This window comes from Netta rufina (genome assembly GCF_964035555.1).
Source record: "Netta rufina genome assembly, chromosome: 1".
In the NCBI taxonomy this organism is placed as follows: domain Eukaryota; kingdom Metazoa; phylum Chordata; class Aves; order Anseriformes; family Anatidae; genus Netta; species Netta rufina.
The window spans coordinates 186,955,928-186,976,991 of NC_140123.1; positions in this window are offsets into that span (position 1 = coordinate 186,955,928).

Sequence of the window (21,064 nt, forward strand, 5' to 3'; positions counted from 1 at the left end):
CCCGTCTTTTGATATGAAGATAAAGGCACAGTAAAATGTCTCTTTTAACTTAAATATGAGCAAATTTAATATAAATATAGATATTTTATAAATTAAAATCTCTTAATTTAGAGCAATTCTTAAGCCTTAACTTTTCTTAAGCCTTGAATCATAGTAAATAAGTAAACACTTTTGCAAGAACCTCTGAAAAATATATACATAAAAAACTACAACAACAACAAAAAAACTTTTGTTTCTTTGTAAACAGAATTTGGATAGAATTTTTCCCAGTTCTATCCCCAGATTCTTAAGCTTCTTCCAAATTCTACTCCTCATCACTTATCAACAAGTTAGCTATTTAAAAAACTAGTTTTACTGTCTCTGTGCATATCCATGACAATTACGTTGTTCAAATTGCATGTCACTGTCATTGACAACATCAGATTTAATAATAATAATAATAATAACAACAAAAACAACAACAACAACAACAACAACAACAACAACAACAATAATAATAATAATAATAATAATAATAATAATCTTGGATATTGATGAAAAGGGCAGCACCAATAACAAAAACAAGAATACAAAGGAAATGAGTGTGATAGGGAGTTTAGGTTCCCAGATGTAAACCTAATTTATGTGTTCATTTCTGTAGTGATTGAAATTTCTTATCACCAGAAGTTATAGACATTGTTCATTGTTACCTTTGTATGAGTGGATCATATCTCTGAATATTCTGGAGTGTGTTTTGTTTGTCATGTGTGTTTTGCATTACAAGCAGGTACCTGTAGATATACTCCTATTCAATCATAAAAGAATATGGTCTAAACTGTTTTATCTGAGACCATTTCCAAAACTGTTTCATTGTCTGCCTGAAAGCTCTTTATTCAGACTTTAGTCTTTTCACCTTGCTTTTTCACCAGAGAGGAATTCAGGGACACAAGGTCAAAGAGAACCACAACATGTTTGGAGACTGGGACCTAAATGCCCCAGATATAAACCAGCCTAAAAATTAAGTAGTCTTTTGCTAGCAGGTGGTTTTTCATGTGATAGATGAAACATGTATAAAGGAAGATGTCAACATTTAAAAATCTACTTTCTTTGATGAACAATTTTCAAAGTACATGAAATATTTTGCTTTACATTGTTGTCAAAAATATTAAAACACTTATGGAATTAGAAATAAATAAATAAATAAATCATATTTGTTTTGCCTTTCCTTGACTTGTTTTTCTGATACAGTCCAATTTACATGCACTTTTAATCTGCTACAAAAAATACATTATGCTCTCTGTATATTTTTAACATTTCTATCCCAGTCTATGATATTTACACAGCAATTATTGGGTACTTTCTATTGTATTATGAATGAATCAGATAGCTCAAGAAGTCCAATACCTTCTTCCTACATAGGTCAGACTATTCTTGGACAATTGCTCAAAATCCCAAAAGTCCAAGGTACATTATCCATCTTATGTGAAGTTATGCAGATCTCTCTGCTGTCACCCATCTTGTTCAACCTCAACATGAGGTTGCATGGGTAATTTGGATGAAAATCTGTGCTGCACACGTAGCACACAGATCAATGTTTCTTTCTCAACAAACCAGCAAACCCAGATGGCAAATGTCTTTGCATTCACTGTGTCTGGGTAAGATTGAAATTTGGCACTGAGTTCAGACAAAAGAGAGATTATCAAGGGAGACAGGAGGAGGAAGAGCGGGGCAGCAAGAAAGGAATGACAAGCATTGTTTTTGCTTCTGTAACCATAAAAGTACCTCATCGTTATCTAACCAGCTTATAGTTTAGATCTGTACCAAGTTTCTAATTTTTCTTGGATTCTCCAGCATAATCTGAAGTCAAAACTACTCCTTGATGTAGCAGGTTTTTGCAACCTAAAAAAAAAAAGTAAAAAATATATTAAAAAAATAAAATTTAAAAATAAAAAATCCATATGTATCACTCACAAGAGTGATGTCCAAATATCAGACTACCAGACAAACAAGCGATTGGTTTGGAAGCTCTACCCACATGTCCTGCCACAAATCAAGGGTTGAGGTGACGGATGGACAGTATACTTATCAGCAATGTATGTTGCTCCTTTAGAACATTTAAGCAGAAATTTCATAGTGGTTAAAGCTTTATATAATGTAAGAAAATCCTCTTTACTGTGTACTAAAGACAACCCATCTTATCCTTATCTTATATGAAGTGATTATATCCTTATATTTTTGAAGTGATTTTGGAGAAACACACTATCTAAACCACTATCTCTGGCCACTCTGAGGTAACTAAAACTGGAGAAACTTTAGTTTTCCCATCAAGGAACTTGAACTGCTAGCTTTCCTTCCCAAGAGAACTTACTCATTCAGACTTTACATTACACTGTTGTAATGCCCTCACATAGCTTGTATCCTGCTAGAGTAGTCAGGCATTGGGATGGGTTACTCAGGGAAGTGGTGGTGTCACTGTCCCTGGGGATGTTCAAGGAAAGGTTGAACCTGGCACTTAGGGACATGGTTCAATGGGTGACATTGGTAGTAGGGTGATGGTTGGACCAGATCATCTTGAAGACCTTTTCCAACCCTAGTGATTCTTTGATTCTATGATCTTTGCATTGTCATAAGCAGACAGGCTCCTGTCTACTTCTATTGTGGATAGTTTTAGTAGAAAAAGTGTTCAGGAAAAGAAGTCTGAAACTAGTCATTTCCCCCAAAAAATCAGCTTATTTTACTGAAACACTTTCTGCTGCACAAATTTTGAACCAATTTTGAATCTCATCAATTCATATTCAATGCCATTAATCATCAGGCAGAATCTATGTAGTTGATAGAAAAGAATAACAGTAAAAATATAAGAAATGTGTTGACGCTATCTTTCCCTGTGTGAAATGGTTGAAATAATTGTGTGAAATACCTTAGGGTGGAAGGGCAGAATAAATATATAGATACGGAATACTTTTTACAATGCCATTCTCCTCTTCCCTTCCTGTTTTGTTTTTGTTTGTTTTCAGGTGCATTATCTCTCTCCTAGGCCTTTAATAAACTAAAAATGTTAAACATCTACAACAGCAATATTTTTTCATGCTTTCTATGACTATTAGCTAAATATATTTTTATTATGTAGAAGCACTACAGCATGTTAATTTCTTTTGGAAACAGGGCATTTAACAAATAAGAATAAGGCATAGATAATGATGTGAATATATATCTCTTCACAAACATTTACAAACTATGCTCCTGGTAGTTCTATGTGCAAGTTGTGGATGCATCCAAATCTGAGGTACAGAGCATTTCCAATTTCAATAATTTACTACAAGGTCTACTTCTTCAATCCCTCATGGGGACACTCTTCTGGTGCAATGTTAATTATATTTGTTCTGACACACAGCCGTACACCCTTGGCAGATTATTTTCTATTACCCTGCATAAAAATGGCTGACATCTTCAAAATGCTAATGAGAGATATATCAATTTTTATAAGAGTTTGGATGGCTTCCAAATATTGTTAAATGTATGCAACAGATTCTGAAATATACTCAGTATATGGTTATAAATGCAATATGTTAACTGTGTTGTTGCATAGTAATCTACCCTGGCAGAGATGAAACATGAACGAATGGAGAAATGTCACTAAAATACTGTTTTATTTTTATTCCTTTTGCCTAATTTTTTGATTTTCTTAAGATGTCATACATCTTAATTGAATAAAATATATATTTACAGTAGCTAACTCAGTTTACAGCACTGAAAAATCTGGCCCGTTCTATTTTGAATCAGAGATGAAATTATGATTGGATTATAGAAATAAAATTCCAAACCAACTGGAGAGTGGAAATACTTTATCTTTCTTATTACTCTGGCATGAAATGCTTTAAAATTATGCCACTATCTATTCTCTTTTAAATATTTTACTAGCAGAATAACTCCAATATAGGTGTGATCTGGGCTGACTGCAGTCTTCACCATAACTGAGACATCAGTATGCTCAGCTGAATAAAATGAGATGATACAGACTCTGGAGTAGAGTTGTGATATACTATTCCTTGAACAAAATTATCCACACACATTAATAATAATAATAACAATATCAATGAAACATAACTACAGATTTTTCTTTGCTCATTCTAATCTAAGAATGAAAATTAAGTCAAGCAAAGTAAAGCTAGATGAAAAAGGATGAAAAAATAGAGAGATGAAAGAAAGAAAAGAAAGATGGAAAGGAGGGATGGAAGAAGACAAGAAGGTGGAAAAGCAAGAGGGAAGGAAGACCAAGCAGGGGCATGAATCAGGTGAGTTTTGATAGTTTCTTCTGAAACATGGTCAGTGGATAAGAAACTGATCTATTTAATGCTGTAGGTAGCTAATAGTATTGATATCACTAAGTATTTCTGTTACTTATAGAGCAAAGACCACTAAATAAATCCAATGTTACTATTCAAATGTATAGAATTTATATCTTCTGTCTCTGAAACACTGGGCATGTAGCCTCTACAACTTGAAATCCAAGACTCATCTAAGTAATTGGAAAAAATATTTCTGTTTTCAGAACAGCCAAGCCCATATTTTCAACTCTTTCACTTCTTTTTTCCTTAGCTATGTGAAGGAAGAATAGGTGCTGGGTCTGTCTGTCTAGACAATACTGAGTACTCAGCAGATCAAAAATGTTATGGTTTACACTGTTTTGCAGACTATCTGGAAGGCAAGATTTTGAAACTTGGCCAAAAATGTAATGGGAAATTGCTTGTTATGACATTAATTCTACAGGGAAGTGGAATACTCTGCATCAAACTTTTTCCTAAGAGCTGCATCATTGTGTATTCTAAAACTGATATTGGGGACAAAATAGAATAATTCTGTAAAAATAATTTTCTGATAGAATGAGACACTTGCATTATTTGCTCAGTGCACTTGTACAGTGAATATGCTCAGAAAGTTTATACCTTTCTGAACAAATTTTAATTTCTACATACAGCTCTGGGAAGTGTTTTATATTCTTTATTCTTTTAATAAACTACAACAGCAATGTTAACAGCATCAGAAACTGTAAAGCATAATGCATACATAGCAGAAGATACAAAATTACTTTTAGCATAACAAATGAAAGATAAATGCCAAAAGCACAACATGTTTAGCCAATCATTTAGAGCAACATTAATAAAACAATAATTAAACCTAGAAAAGTGTGCAGTAAACTAAAAAATTTAGTTCCTAAAAGTATTCTGTCCCTGGCACGATATAATTATTAGTTAAATCAGTTTTTTTATTGCATTTCTTGGGAAATTACGATATTTTGGATTGTTGTAAATGAAAATCATTTCATTGATTTTTTTTGGTTTTACACATATATTCTGAAAAAGACATTTCCTAAATCCCTTCTTTTCTGCTTTATTTCTAGAGGCTCAGCCGTAAATCTAAACACCCTGACATACAGATATTGCAGAATTTAGAGTTGTGATGTTTCTACTCTCAGCATTTTATGCTCATCTCAGGTTTCTGTATTAGTAACATCTTCAAAAAAGAGAAATGGAAATTTGCACCTTAAACATCAGAGTTCAGAACCCAGCACATTTGCATTTTGTTGACTGCTATAAGAGAAGGAAGTTAGGAGAGGTTTAAAATTCACTCTTGCTGGCAAGAGTCATCAAAATACCAGCTTTATCATCAAAGCACCAGCAGATTTACATAAGCTTTGTAAATCTGTTGAACTGTGCAGACAAAAACAACAGTTCTGTGAAGCAACTATTTCCTCGCACGATCACAGATACTTAGAAGCTTTAAGAGGCCATATTTTAATAAACAAAACGTGAAGTGCTGAAGACCTTAGGGTGGGCATCTGGTCTGAAAGTTCTCATAGACACAAGAGTGGTGACTTGTCAAGTGGGAAACTGTGCAGCTGCAATTTCCCCCTTGCACTTGTTTTATTGGAACAGAGAAGTCACTGAGTAGACTGTGGGCTGTAAAGTGAAGAGCGTCCTTAAAGGCAGTATAAAGAGATATTAATAAGTAATAAAAAGTAGCTTGAAAACAGAAAACCTACAAGGTAACTAGGTGATGGAGACACCTACTAAAATCATAAGCATGTCTTGGAAATACATGTAGTTTCTCTCATGCTGATTGGTAAAATAACATGAATTGGTCAAGCATGTTCCCAATACCACACTAGAAGCTTCAGTATTAATTAGTAATTTAGATAATATTTGCATCCAAGTATAGACAAATGTGTCATTTCATCTCCAGAAACAGAAACGGAGCATAAACCATATGGATATGTTTGGTTAAATAAATAAATAAATAAATGTAAAAATACATTGATTTGCAGTAAATGAAAACAAAATGTGCTATAAAGTATTTTTGGTGTTCTCACATGAAGGGAAATAACCATAGAAACTACATGAGATTCTAGTTCATTGAGAGGTCTTATGAAATAGATTTTTCTCTTCCTTCTGATAATCTTCAGGTTTCAGATCAACATTCATATTGAGCCACTGAAGCAATATTAAAATATCATTCATATAACCAGGTTCTATGAAAACCTGAAGGAACCAGCGGATAAAAATTAAACAGTAATCTCTTGAAGAATGCTTATGTTGTGCTAGTAATGGTATTATAAGTGTTTTTTGTTTGCTTGTTTGTTTGTTTTTGGCTAATACAGAACTGGTGCTTACTGCATGATTAATTAATTTATTTTTAATCAATTCTCTCTCTCTCTTTTTTTTTTTTTTTTTTTTTCCTGGACAAGTTAGGCCAAACACACTAACTGTTATAAGACCTTTATGACAAATATCAGTTTGGTATTGCATTGCACAGTTGTAGACATTGAAGCTGTATCACACTTGGTAGAACTATTCTATTGCAGGAGACGAACAAATAAAAGCTATTGAAAAAATAACAGTAAGCTGTTGACCTTCACACTAAGTTTGACTAATTTACTGATAACTTGTTCTTAAACTCTGCACATGCTGAGTGTAAACCATTGCCTTTGCAGCTGTGAGATAGATAAATTGCTGAAAAATGCCAATGAAGTCTGATAAAGAAACTCAGCTGTGTCAGTGACCATCTAATTACCTGTGACGGGACCACTTCCAGTTCATAGCAGTATTGGCATGTGGATGAAGAATTGAAGCACGAGAAATGGTTATCATGAGGGCTGAGTGGACATTTTTTGCACTAGATATATTATTTAGTGAAGTCTTCTTTCCTTTACTGAATAAATTATTTAAAATAACTTTTTTTTTCATATAGAAATGTACCTAATTAAATACTGCTCATTAAATGTTGCATTTAAACATTAGTAACAAGCATTAATTATACAATTTGCTAAGAACAGTTTCTGAAAATATTTGAAAAGTTTTGGCTCTGGTTCTGCAAAAACTATCTATTGATGAAACATTTACATAGATTCCTACTGAAATTAATGAGACAATGAGATTATGTCTATACTACTCTATTAAAATCGGGCAATGGTTCTCTTGCACCAAGGCAACTAGGCACAAAATGGTCTTTCGTACTACACTTAGGATCCATAATGGGGAGGCTGCATTCATAGAATCATAGAATCATAAAGCCACATATTGGGAATAGTGTGTTATCAACATTATTTTTTATCTAAATCTAAAAAACAGCACCATAACAGTTATTATGAAGAAAATTAACTCTCTAACAGCTGAAAACAGGACAATGCTATATAAAATATATATGTTAATGACAGTGAATATCACATACCTAATTAAGACATAAAGTAGTTTAAGATGTATTTTTATTTTATTTCTGAGTCACTATCAGTGTATAGAATTTTAATCTGGTGTTTGCTATAAATGTCATGAAGAGAAGTTCAGATAGCAAAGCAATGGTCTTTTGGGGGAAGTGCAGGCATCCTAATCCCATGGCTTTTAAAACATTTGTTACTCTTTCAGTTATCAAGGCCTCGAAGAAGAAGAAAACCATGGCAGAATGCCTATAACCATCTGGATGAGAGTATGTGACATGATGGCAAATGAACCAGTGAAACAAAACATGAGGAATCTGTGCTTCTTGAATGTGCATCACTCATGCTTTTGTGCCTGGGGGTTCCTCCTGGACAATACTAAATAAATAAATAGAATGCAAAGTTTAAGCAAAAGATTAAACTTGAAGGGCTGGCAGGAGGAGGGCTTTATCTGCCTCAGTCTTGTCTTTTGTTTTTCTTAATTTCAAGGATCTGATATTTTGTAAGGGAAATAAATGATCATTACACAGAAGAATGACAGATTAGCCTAGTTTACATGACAACAGTTAAAGTGTAGGAAGCCCACAAATAACATACAGGGATTGATACACTCAGCAGAAATACAATTTGTCAAAAAATATATTTAAAAATCTATGAACTAGAGTAGTAGAATGAAATGCAGTGATCCCGCCTCTGCAGTAGTGTCTGATGATTATCTCAGATTTGTAAACTGAGAAACTGAGACTTGAAAAAGTGAGGCCATTTGACTACTTTATGCTTCTAGTTACAATAATAACACCAGGTACAAGACTCAAATGGAAGGTTCCTAAACTATTTTACTTGAACTCTCATTAGTACTTTTCAACGGACATGTAGAAATCTTATTTTGTAAATAGGTGAGCAAAGTTCAAATCCCATCCGTGCTTGACCATTTACTTGAGAGAAATTAACATCATTTTGTAAGAGAGTCTCCAAATTACTAAATTACAGGATATTCTGGTTTGTGGAATTTCTATTATTGAAGTTGCTCCACTCTTTAAATAGTTGAATGCACTGGGAAGATCTTCTAATCAGTATTTGTTCAATGAAATTTCTGTTCCCATAAGAAAAGTTTAGATAAAGTTTATATATATATATGTGTATGTATATATATATATTTATTTATTTTATTTAGACACAATTACAGTAAATTTCAGACATGAACTTTTGGTTCCATGTCTTCTTCAGATCAAACTATCTGGATATTTGAAGCTGAAACTTTTATTTTCAAGGCGTATATAAAAATGCTGCTTTTTAGAAAGGATAGTGTTCTTACACTGTCATGGTATAGAAACTGTTAATAACATCAGAGAAGAATGACTTCTATTTTTTATTATTTTTTTATTTTTTTCTTAATATAGGAAAGGTATATTTTCTTGCTAAAATTAGAAAATGTCAAATGCCACAAACTCAAAAATTATTTCAAAATAAAAGGAAAGTATTTACATTCTGCAAACTGTATCAGGAAAAAAAAAAAAAAAAAAAAAAAAAAAAGTTAAAATCCATTAGAGTTCTGTTCCTCTTGAAATCACCAGGAAAACTCTATTGATCTAATAAACGATTTTTCAGCCAAGCTGATTTGCCTACCCAAGGCCTATAGATTTCTAGATTTATTTACAGTTGAAAGTAAAAAGTAATGAAACCTGTTTTCTTGAGTTGCAGTAAAAGCCATAAGAGAAAGCAGATGAAGACAAATACTGTGTGTATACTTCATGAAGTTTCACCAGTACATTGGTTTAAAAGGATTTACTGTGCTCTCACCTATATAGACTAAGCCATTAAAATCACAACCAAGCTTAGGTAATCCTACAGAAAGAAGCAAATAATTCTATCTCAAACTTTGCAACTGACCTTTTTCCTTTGCTGTTATCCTACAAGGTTTTTGTTAGTGTAACACATGGAGAGCCAAAACTGATCTCTCAAATAAGATATCTTGTTCTTGCTGCTGCACACACTTCCGGATGTTCCATGAATAAAATAATTGTAGTGTCCCTGAGAGTGTCAATTTTTATTTGTCACTTCTCTTCCTGAGTCTGCTATCGCTCATCCCAACTCTTTTAAAGTTGGTGTGACCACCTTTTTCTCCAAGAGTTTTCAGAGAATATAGCCATGAAGATGAAAGGATTTCATCCCTGAACAGATTTTCATTCAAGGGTGACTACTTGCTATTTACGTTTTGATAGTGTCCAAAAGATGAAGAAGTGTTTAAACACTTGATTCCATGAATTAGTGTCTCATCCGTTTTAGGATTTACCTGAAGAATGCAGGGCAGGCCAAACAGTAAATGTGCATACTGTCTTGAAAGGCCCGAGATCAAAGTGTTTCTTTTCTTTTTGTTTTTCTCTGTCTTGTTACCTCTGCTGTCATAACATATCAACAGAAAATAAATGTAATGAATATCCAGCTACAACATCCTGGAGAAGGCTGACACTGCAGAATAAACTGAAGATTGTCCTGAATGAAATATTATCATTAGAGAAGATTCATGTTGTGACATTAAATAACATAATTTTGTTCATAATATTTTTTTCTAAGATTTCTGTTTCTGACTTGCTGTGAATTCTACAGAGGACAGTAATATGTCATATGAATATTCTCAATATGTATTCTCAATATGATGCCATAGATTTTAGTTGACATGTTATTTTCTCTCTTAAAAAAAAAAAAAAAAAAAAAAAAAAGTAAAAGAATCATAAACAAGGTAAGACAGCAATAGCTAGGAAATTACATTATTGCATAACAATGCAACTGTTATCCAATTTCAAAGTGGGACAGAACACAGAAATTGAAAATATATAATAAGTTAACAGTCAGGAAATTTCACTCTTAAGGATGGACATAAGAAAGAAAGAAAATAGAAGAAATTCTGACACCACAATGAAAATGGAAAGCTATTGAATGGAATTTAGAAGAAATTATAATTGGCCATTTACATAAGGAGAACCTGTTACTAGTGGTGTAAAGTGGAAAAAAATAAAGTGCCTGTAAGATAAGCTTATAAGATAAGCTTTACTGCTGTTGTATTTGAGGAGGGGGGAAGTGTTAGAAAAGCTTTCCACTTACAGAACTGTTTATTCTCAACTTAAGTTCACTAATTTAAATGTCACAGTTGAAGGTTTATCTCTATCTGTGTGAAAAGTGCAGACACATACCTCAGGCAGGCATTTCACTTAATCTGCAAGTTGTTTCTATGTAATGATTAACCTGGCTAAAACTTTAAATGGTTATCAATCATTCCATTACCTAGGCCAGCAGCTGATAGAGCAAAGGTTAAGTTTATTGAAAACTAACAAGGTTTTGCTCAGTTTTATCCTTTAGATTCTGTGCTCTGAATGTGTGGGTCCAAATCTACAAAGCATTTGTGAACTTGTTTAAGAGTTTAAACAGTGTCCCTAAACTCAAGGATATTATTTGCTTATTTAAAATCAAGCACATATTTAAGCGCTGTGATAGATGAAGGTCGTATCTGATGCAGCAGGATCAAGACTCAATGAAGTTATTGTTAATCTTTATATTAATATATAGTTCCTACACTAAAATGAATTTTACTTTCACAGGATAATATTTAGAGAAATAAATAACAAAAACCTTGTAATGATTATTCTCAGGTTGTCTCCTTTCAGCTTTTCAATTTTAATTGGGCATGTGTTTTAGTGCAGCAGATGATGGCCAAAGAAGCAAAAAGTACACAGACAACTTAAAACTAAAAATTATATTACATAAATTTAAAAGCTTTTATGTATTCTGAAGCTCTGGATTTCTTGACACAGTGTGAGTTTTTTTCCATTACTATAATAGTCGTTATTATTCCTCGGTATGTTACTGGGAACTCCTAGTCTCCGTTTGAGTTGATGTTCAATGAATAAGTCTAGATTTTATTTATTTGCAAAACTTTCCATTATATTTTGCACCCATATAGGATGAAAAAGTCATACCCTCATACCCTCATAAGTCATACCCTCAAAAGTCATACCCTCAGACATCACCAAATAAAGATTAATCATAAAGCAGATATCTACGAATGTCTGCAAATTACCAGTTCCTTTCTACTTAGAATGAGAGAGATAATGACTTGCTCACATCTGTATCACAGGCATGTAAATCTACATAAGATGTGTCATTCAAAACATCGTTTAACCCATCTACATTGATATCCTTATGTATTTATTTATTTGTCAAAGGTAATAGTGAAGGGGACTAAGCAATCCTTGGTACTATTTCTAGTGTATATGAGCCAACACAATTCAGTTCTTCTGCTAGCTCAAATAACCAATTGGTCCATTTCTGAAGAAGAGAACTAGGATGTATTAAGATTTAATTACTGATATGCTTTTCTCTGGAAGCAGGGTTGCTAATATGCTGTCTCTGTTCAGAGCAAGTTGTGAAATAACAATCTAGTTAAAATAGAAATAGGATGTATTTTAATAGTTCCTTTTTATAATCAACATATTCAAAATGCTTTCTAAGCTAATATTCTTAATGTTGGTACATTGTAATCATGCTTTACATAGGAAAAGATAGAGCTGCAGCTACTGAGGTCTTTCACATGTATCTCTTTGAAATTCCTATCCAGTAAAACCTGTTTCTCTAAGTGGAGATAAAGTAGTGGGATACTGGGTTCACTTTCTAATTTTAGTAATGACCTTCTCCTACACTGCAGAAATGTGCAGTATTATGGATAGACAGATTTCAGTTTAAGGACTCTTTCCTTTCTACAAAAGGAACTTGGAGACTTTTGTAAAAAAAAATGTGTATGTCCCAAAACGTATACCTTCAGTATTTTGGTCCATTGCCATAATTAGGCCTAATTAGGCATAAAAGTGAGAAAATTTGGTAAAAGAGATACAACCTATGTTCTATCCAAAATATTGTCAAATTTTAACAGTACAAATATATGCACATATCAGTACTTCTATCTTCCATCTTTCAAACTCTCTACATGTTTTACATCAAGTCAGGACAACACTGAAAATAAAGAGTTGGTAAGAGAGGTGATCTGTGACCTGTGATCTGGTCTAAAAAGGAATAGTGATTTTAGATTTAAAATTAAATTAAAAAGTTTTTATTTATCTCAATACAAAATTCAGGTATACTCAAAAAAAAAAAAACAAAAAAACATTCAGACTATCTGATGTAATAGGAAGTCTAGTATGAAGGGAAAAAAAAAATCATACAACATCAAAAAGAAAAAAAAATGCAACAGCAATTTTCTAAAACACACAATATTCCAACCTACAGAATATTTGACATCAGGTTTGCTCTACATGGTTCTGCTATTACTGAAGCCAATTTAATCTTTGCATTGATGTTAATCAATGGACATTCTATCTGAATTATAATTTAGACTAATAGATTTCTTATAGCTTAACTGACTTGCACTTTTTGAAAAATATTGTAAAGAAATTCTAACTGCATTTTGTAAAGTGCAATGTGAATATTTATGCCAGCATGTAGGTATAGCAATGTTACTGTCATTCTCATTTTAGAGATGGAGAGTTATAACATTTTGCAAACACCTTTACCTCTTGATTTCTAACTTGCTATGATAAAGAATAATTGTCTAAATATAGTTTCCTTACCAAGTACGAATTATGAAACAAACAAACAAAATGCCATTAACTGTTGTTGCTTTTCTTTTTCTCTTAGTTTAAGCTAGTGATCCATTCACAATTTTTCACCATAAACTTCTGTACTGAAAACCCTGTTTACTTTCTCATTTGTTGTGCCTGCTGGTACCAGTTGCATCCTGTCTTTTAGTACAACAGACAGTGCTGAACTCAACTTTATGGGGTCTCGCACAATGCAACACCTACTTGGTTAGCCTCCAGCTGCTCCTGTAATATGAGTTGCTTATAGTAATACTCAAGTGTAAGCAATATGTTTGAAGTACTGAAATGTTTTGCAGATGACAGATTGTGAACTTTATTCTTTTTACCCTGTCTTCTTCTTTTGGGACTGAAAAATTGATCTAGTAGGGGATATGTACTCTTTCAGCTATCAGATCTCTCAAGGTCCTAAGATTTCTTGTATGAACCATTTCCACATACATGTTTCTCCTGAGGTACCACTAGACCTGAAGGCACTAAAACTTTTGTCACATTCCATATATTTACAATAAATTTACAAAAGATGTGTCATATTCTCTGCATGCTTTTAAATCTCATGGTAATATTTTCATCCTTGTGGGTTCAGTTAATAATTCTGTGTGCAAGAGTGATGTTGTTAAGTGTATGCTAATCAACTAGTAGACGTTTATGACTAGATATCTCTAGAATACTTATTTGCCACAGACTGTCCTGGTGGGAATAATAATAATTACCAAGAGCAATCAAGAATTTTGGATGTTTACATAAATTACTTTGGAATTAAAACAAAGAGTGAGATTTACATTTCTCTATCTGGTCACACCCACGCAAGAAGCAATTTATTCTTTAATGCCATTAATAAGATACCCAAATCAAGGCAGAACAATGGTATCACCCTTGGCATTATCTTCCTATTTTGGAAAGTAAGCATAAGAATCTTCATTTAACTCTGAACAAAATCCAGGACAGGTATGACGCTTGGCTTAAGGAAGAGAGTACAAGTGATATGGCTCAACCAGCTGAATGTATATACAAAGTTAATGATGGATAAACTAACAAATAATCGTGATTATTTGGGTACCAGATACAAAGAAGCCATGATGAATACTTTTCTTTTCTCAAAATAACATCAAACTGCTTCCCATGCATGGTAAGTCTCTGAAAGAGAAGATGAGCAAGGGGTATGACAACCCTAGATTAAAAACTTCTTTAGTAATGTAATGCTCTAAGTGGATTTTGTCTACATCACTGAAATGAACCTTTTTATTCATCAAATAAAATATTAATCCCACTTAAAGAAAAATCTTTTAACCTCTGACGGTGAGGTTTTCAGCTGTTATACATGACAATGTACTATGAGCAAAGACTAGAAAGTTGTATATTCGAATATATTTTAAGGGTTTGGTACCCTCATTTCTGTACAGCCACTCAAACTTTTCTATAAGAATAGTTTTCTCATCACATTTGTATAAGACTGTGTGTTGACCCCATCTAAGAAAAAGTGTTAAAATCCTGTTGTGTCCTAGGCACTAAGTTTCAGGGTTGACTAGGTTCAAATTTTAATGAAGTTCTGTGGTGGTTTTACTCGGGTAGGCAGCCGAACTCCACCACAACCACTCTCTCACTTTCCCCTCCTCAAAGAGGAATGGGGAGATATTACAATGAAAAGGGCCCAAGCTTGACATAAGGACAAGGAGATTGCACAGTAATTATCGTGACGGGCAAAACAGACTTAGCATAGGGAGATACTAAGATTTATTACCTATTACTAACAAGCTAGAGAAATCAGAAACAAATGAAAGAAACCAAAAGCACCTCCCCCTCCCCCATCCACCCTCTTCCACCTCCTCCCCCCAAGCGGCACAGGGGAATGGGGGAACCAGGGTTATGGTCAGTATATAGCACTTCTCTGCCACTCCTTCTTGGTCACTCTTGTCCCCGGTCCTGTGGGGTCCCTCCCATGGGATGCAGTTCTTGTTGAACTGATCCGGCGTGGGCTTCCCACAGGCAGCAGCTATTCAAGAACTGCTCCAGATATGAATCCGTACCATGTGGTCCATCCTTCAGGAGCAAACTGATCCAACCTGGATCCTCCACTGGCAGCAGCTCCTGCCAGGTCACCTGTTCCTGCGTGATCTCGTCTTCAGGAGGAGAGGTACAGGTCCAGCCCAGAATCTGCTCTGGCAGTGGTCTTCTACAGGCCGCAGCCTCCATCGATGCAGGTGCACCTGCTCCACCGTGGTCTCCTCCACAGTCTGCAGCATGGAACCCTGCTTCACCATGGTACTCCATGGGCTGCAGGGGGACAGCCTGATTCACCATGGTCCTCACCACAGGCCACAGGGGACTTATGCTCTGGCACCTGGAGCAGTTCTCCCTCTCCTTCTTCACTGACCCTGGTGCCTGCAAGTCTGTTTCTCACTCCTCTCACTCTCCCAGCTGCTGTGTGGCACAACATTTTTTTCCCTGATTTAAATATGCTCTCACAGAGGTGCAAAACAACATCACTTGGCTCAGCTCTGTTCAGCAGTGGGGCCCTTACGAAACATGAAGCAGCTTCTAGATCCTTCTCACAGAAGCCACCCTTATAGCCCCCTGCTTCCAAAACCTGGCCACATAAACCTACTACAAGTTCCTACATAACAATCATTGTATTTAAAAAAAAGATAAACTTCAATAGCCTACCTTGCAGGCACCTGTGCATTCAGTCCTCAAAATATTGTACTGCCAGCTGTGAATATCTTTATTGCCTATGGCATTGAATAGTATTGTATACTTGTGACTACTGAACAGAAAGAATGGAAAAGATGGAGTTGTTACACTTGTGTCTTATTCTTTCACACAACACCTACAATATCACCTGATTAGTGATAAATTGGATGGAGTCTACTCCTGTCAAGTTTGCAGATGTCATCAAATTGAGGAGAGCTGCCAATATGTATAGTGAGAATGGCTTTAGAGCAAGAGACACCAGGTAGTAGCTGAAACAACAAAAGAATGAACAGATATGAGTAGAAATGTTTTCATGATGAGAACATTCCCAAGGAGACAGACTCCATTCTCTGATTTTCAATACTTGGTTGACTAAAGTCCCGAGTAATCCAGCTGTCCTTGCAGCTTATCCTGTTCTGAGCAACAAGTTGAGCTAGAGGCCTCGGGAGGTCTCTTCCAACCAGTACTGTGCTGTGAACAACTTGAAACAACTGAACTTACATGTTCTATTCAATGAATGATTACATACGCATTGGGAGACAAATAGAGTTTATCATTTTTTGTTGGTTTGTTGAACTCACACACATCAGTTTCATTCCTATTGACAACAGAAGTTTGGCAAGATAAAAGGAAATGTTGTATCCCAGAATTTTGGACCCAGAAGGGAGATTAGAGTCATCCATAGCAAGACTCAGGAGTCAGAAAATACTCCCAAATCCAGAAGTTTACACATTGATGTAGGAACTAGAATGGTATGATGAAAAAGTTTGTAACTGTGGCTGAAAACCTCAGTGCTGTGCAGCACAGTATCTGCAACTAAAAGAGAATTTTAATGATGAGTAGAGAGAAAATGTATACAGGATTTAGGGAGACAAGTCTTGTTGCCTTTGTAAATTGCTCACCCTCCCACTGCATAAACACATTTTTTAATTTTGAGTCATATCTGAATTGTCAGATTTTCAGTATTCAGTGAACCTATATTTCTTGGTCCTTAGGAATGCCATCACTGAATTTTGAGTGATTCCTCTTCAGAATGATTTTGATTTGATGAAGGAATTTTATTCCCCTTCCCTCCTCCTTTTTTTTTTTTTCCTCATTGTGAGGCCAGAAAGTGGTAAGTAGTGCAAATTAGGCAAGAGATTACTTTGTTAACAGTATTCATTATAGTGTAAACATTGGTTTATATATATAGAACATTTAGTTTATTTGTTTTTCAAAGGTAAAGCTAATCCAGTAAACTTTGTTATTCTATTTGTGTGCAATGTAGGCACAAAAGCTTAAAGCAAGAACATTTATTATGTAAATTTGATTACATTAAAAATTTTGAATTTACCAATTTTTGCATGGTGAATTGATTGGTTTAAAAATCAGGCAGAATAGATTTACGAGAAAGGAAGATATTAAGTTGCTATTTAATGATGACTGTGTATCCACCTGAAACATGTAAAACAAATCTCTGGAAAGCTGAAAGGTAGGAATATTGTTTTTTGTAAATGCATCCTCACTGAATTACAAAGAGAAACTTGAATATGTAGACAATATATAACAGCCTAGTGTATCTTAGAATGCCATTAGCACTGGGATCATTATGATTATTCCATGTATGATGCTAATCATACATGGAATAATTAAATGATGTCTGTAAGTAAATGAAGCAATATGTAATAGGTTAGCAGAGACAATGTAATTACTGGTCCATTGGTCCAACAATATTGGTGTGGACATGAAGGCAAGTCAGAATGCATTTAGAAGTGTCATGATGTTACAATTAGCAGTCATTTACATCAGTTTTATTAGACATCCTCCCAGAAGCTGCTCTTGAACTCAAACAAGAAATTTTAGTCTGATGCAGAATATTCTGGGTAAACATATTGTCTGTATTACACAAGTTGTCAGATTATTAAATTAATATGGTCCCTTCTGGCCAGTAAATCTACAACCTTATAATTGCATTGTAATTAACATAATGACTTGTTTGGTGTGTATATTGTAGTACATAGCCAGGCTACGTGTGAGGATGCAGATAGTTATGACCATAATGATGTGGTACCTTCACAAATTGCTGGGTCTGGAGATCAATATATTTTAGCATAATGCCATATGACAATTTTTGAACTGTGACATGGATTTTTCTAATCTACTCAGGTTCTTATAATTTAATCCTGCAGATGTGGTGGGCACCCACAATTTCTGATGAAGTCAGTAGGAGGTGCAAATACTTAGCAGATATGAAAATCATACTCATGAAAGTTGGTAGATATCTATTTCCAGATATAAAGTTGAATGGCAATCCCATAATTGAATTAACATTCCTATACAGAGTAAATCTATTTTATGGTACACATAAAATTTAATGGAACATTAAGCAATAAACCTATTTTATTTAGTGATGCTGAATATCTTATTTGAAGAATCTGTGATTCTGAAGACATTTTTAGCTAAACAAATTACTAACACAGTGTCATCAGCAAGCAAACTTTGACCATTAGTTTATTCTAATTTATTCTTGTAATGGGCTCATACAGTAGGTTGAAAAGATAAAGCTGTACTTAATTTTAGGTTTTCCACAAGTACGGTGTTCAGATATACTTTTTCTTATGCTCAAATATAAATGCTCTGTTTGTTAGATATTAATAACTGAAATAAACTGTACTTACAGCTAATTGTATGAGAGTAGTATAGGTAAATCTAGTGTTCCTTACTTAGGCCATGTCTTAGAAAACATTTGATACATCATGAAATAGTTAATCACGAGTGAAATTAAACACATTTAACTTTGTCTAAATTGGAGCATCTTTTGTTTAAGGTGTTGTTTTCAGTGGATATGTTAAAGATATCACTATTATTTTATTTTGATATTTTAGATGGTTGAACTTTTGATATGTGATTTCTCATTTTTACAGTTTTTACCAGAGTGTCAAAAACTGATGGTTACCTCAGAACTTAAGGATGGCTCGACAAGCAACGAACTCATTTAATTTATGGCATCTTGCAGTGTTTTCTTTGCATTAAATAATCCCTAATGAGTTTTACACCCTGACTGTAATTTCTAGTATTTATAGCAGTTAGAAATTAGATTTTCTTCTTCATATCACAATTTTCCTCAAATCGACCTGTGAACTGAAGTTTTCCTAGTTTAGGCACAAAGGAATACTTGCCTGAAGTTTTCCAGGCAGTTTATTTGGTCATAGTGTGTTTGTGTGAGGAAGACTCAGAGAAGAAAAAGGGCCTGACTGAACAAAACAAATGTGCAGTTTCTTAAAGTTAATTCCTACTCTAAGTGTCTTATCCAGAAGATATCAGTTTATGCATACGATTCAAGATGAGCTTTCTCATGAGTGCTGAGCTTTGAAGACTTAGAATTGTTACCATATATTTGTAGTTTAATGAATGCTTGCAATATATACTTATTCAGTAAATAGGATGTCTGAAATATAAGTAAATGATATTATGTATATGAAATGATAGAACTATAATTCCATATTTCATTCCATATATGAAATGATAGAACTATAAATAAGTCACAGGACAATATTCCTAAAAGGGATTTGAATTTTAAAATGTTCTTCTTTATCTGTCCATTTTGGAAAGCAACTCTGTTTCCCATAACAAAGTAGTTAGTTCTATGGGTAAAGTAAAAACATATAAGCCCCAAAGAGAATTGTTAAGGACAAAACTGTAATCTGATATGCAACTGTGAAGTCCCTAGGGCATTAACATTTTGGGAGCTGAAAAGCAGTTCTGAAGAGCCACAATTGAGTAACAGTGATTAAAATTGTATTATTATTTTGTTTTAATTAATAACAAGAATGCAAAACAAGAGCTAGTCTACCCTTTATACTTGACTCTCATTCTGTAACAGATTCATGTTGTTTTGTTCTGACAAAGTCAGGGGAGTTATTCATTTACACAACAGCAGGAGAGAAGGATTAAATCCTGCAGTGTAACAAACTCCGGAACTTTAAATTTTAATATTTTAAACTTTAAATTTAATATTTTCTTTTTAATTCTGAATGCTTAAGTGCATCACCACTTTATTCCCTTTCCTCTTCAACATATAGTCCAAGTTAGCATGACAACAACATTCTTCTTCCCAGATTCCATCACAGATACATTCACAGCAGGAGATCAAAGTGTTGTGTAAGCACAGAGAATATTATTGAGTTGATAAATATTATATACTTCTAAGTAAGATTAAATGAGTACCCCATTGTTTCACAGGTTGCTAATATCATGCTACAGTCTTGATCAGAAAGGCAGGAGAAACAATTATTGATTTTTCCTGCAGGATTGTAATTACTATTAGTCTTATTTTTTTTTTTGTTTGTTTTTTTTTTGTTTTGTTTTTTTGTATCCTGCAGGATGGTGATGGATTTGGTTCAAAAAAAACCATTCATTTCTAATGATTTCTTCATTTGAGATTTGAACACTTTCAACTTCATGTTGTCTTTTTTACATGATCTTAAGATAATACACAACATAAAGCAAACAAACTAAACATATATTTTAAAGCTCAAATGGAATTTGTAAAAATAAAACAAAACAAAACAAAACAAAAAGAGGTGTGTGCCAGATTAACCCGATATTCCCCTACCTTGTTAATTATAAGCAATGAGGTAATATTTTCTCATTGAAGAAACAAGTCTGCACTCATCTCCACAACCTTGTATTTATTTTAACCTGAATGGCTGGTAGTGATTTTATATGGAGTGTTAATCTTCTGCTACACAATAGTGTGCAGCTAGCTGTAAACTTGTGTCTCCCTTAACATGTAACTCAGTGAATTCTGTCGCATTTGGTGTCTCAAGGATGTATAATCAGCTTCACACAGGGAACGTAATATCCTGTTCTGTGAGCTGTCCCCTCCATATCTGTAGAACTGTTATTGAATGAGGTATTACTTAATTAAAGCAGCAGAATCTGAGTATATTAGAGAGAACCCTTTATGTCAGATGGTCCTCATTTACCTTACTACTATGAATTTTAAAAAGAACTTAAATGTTTTTCTTTGTTTTGTTTTTGGTTTTGTTTTGGGTTA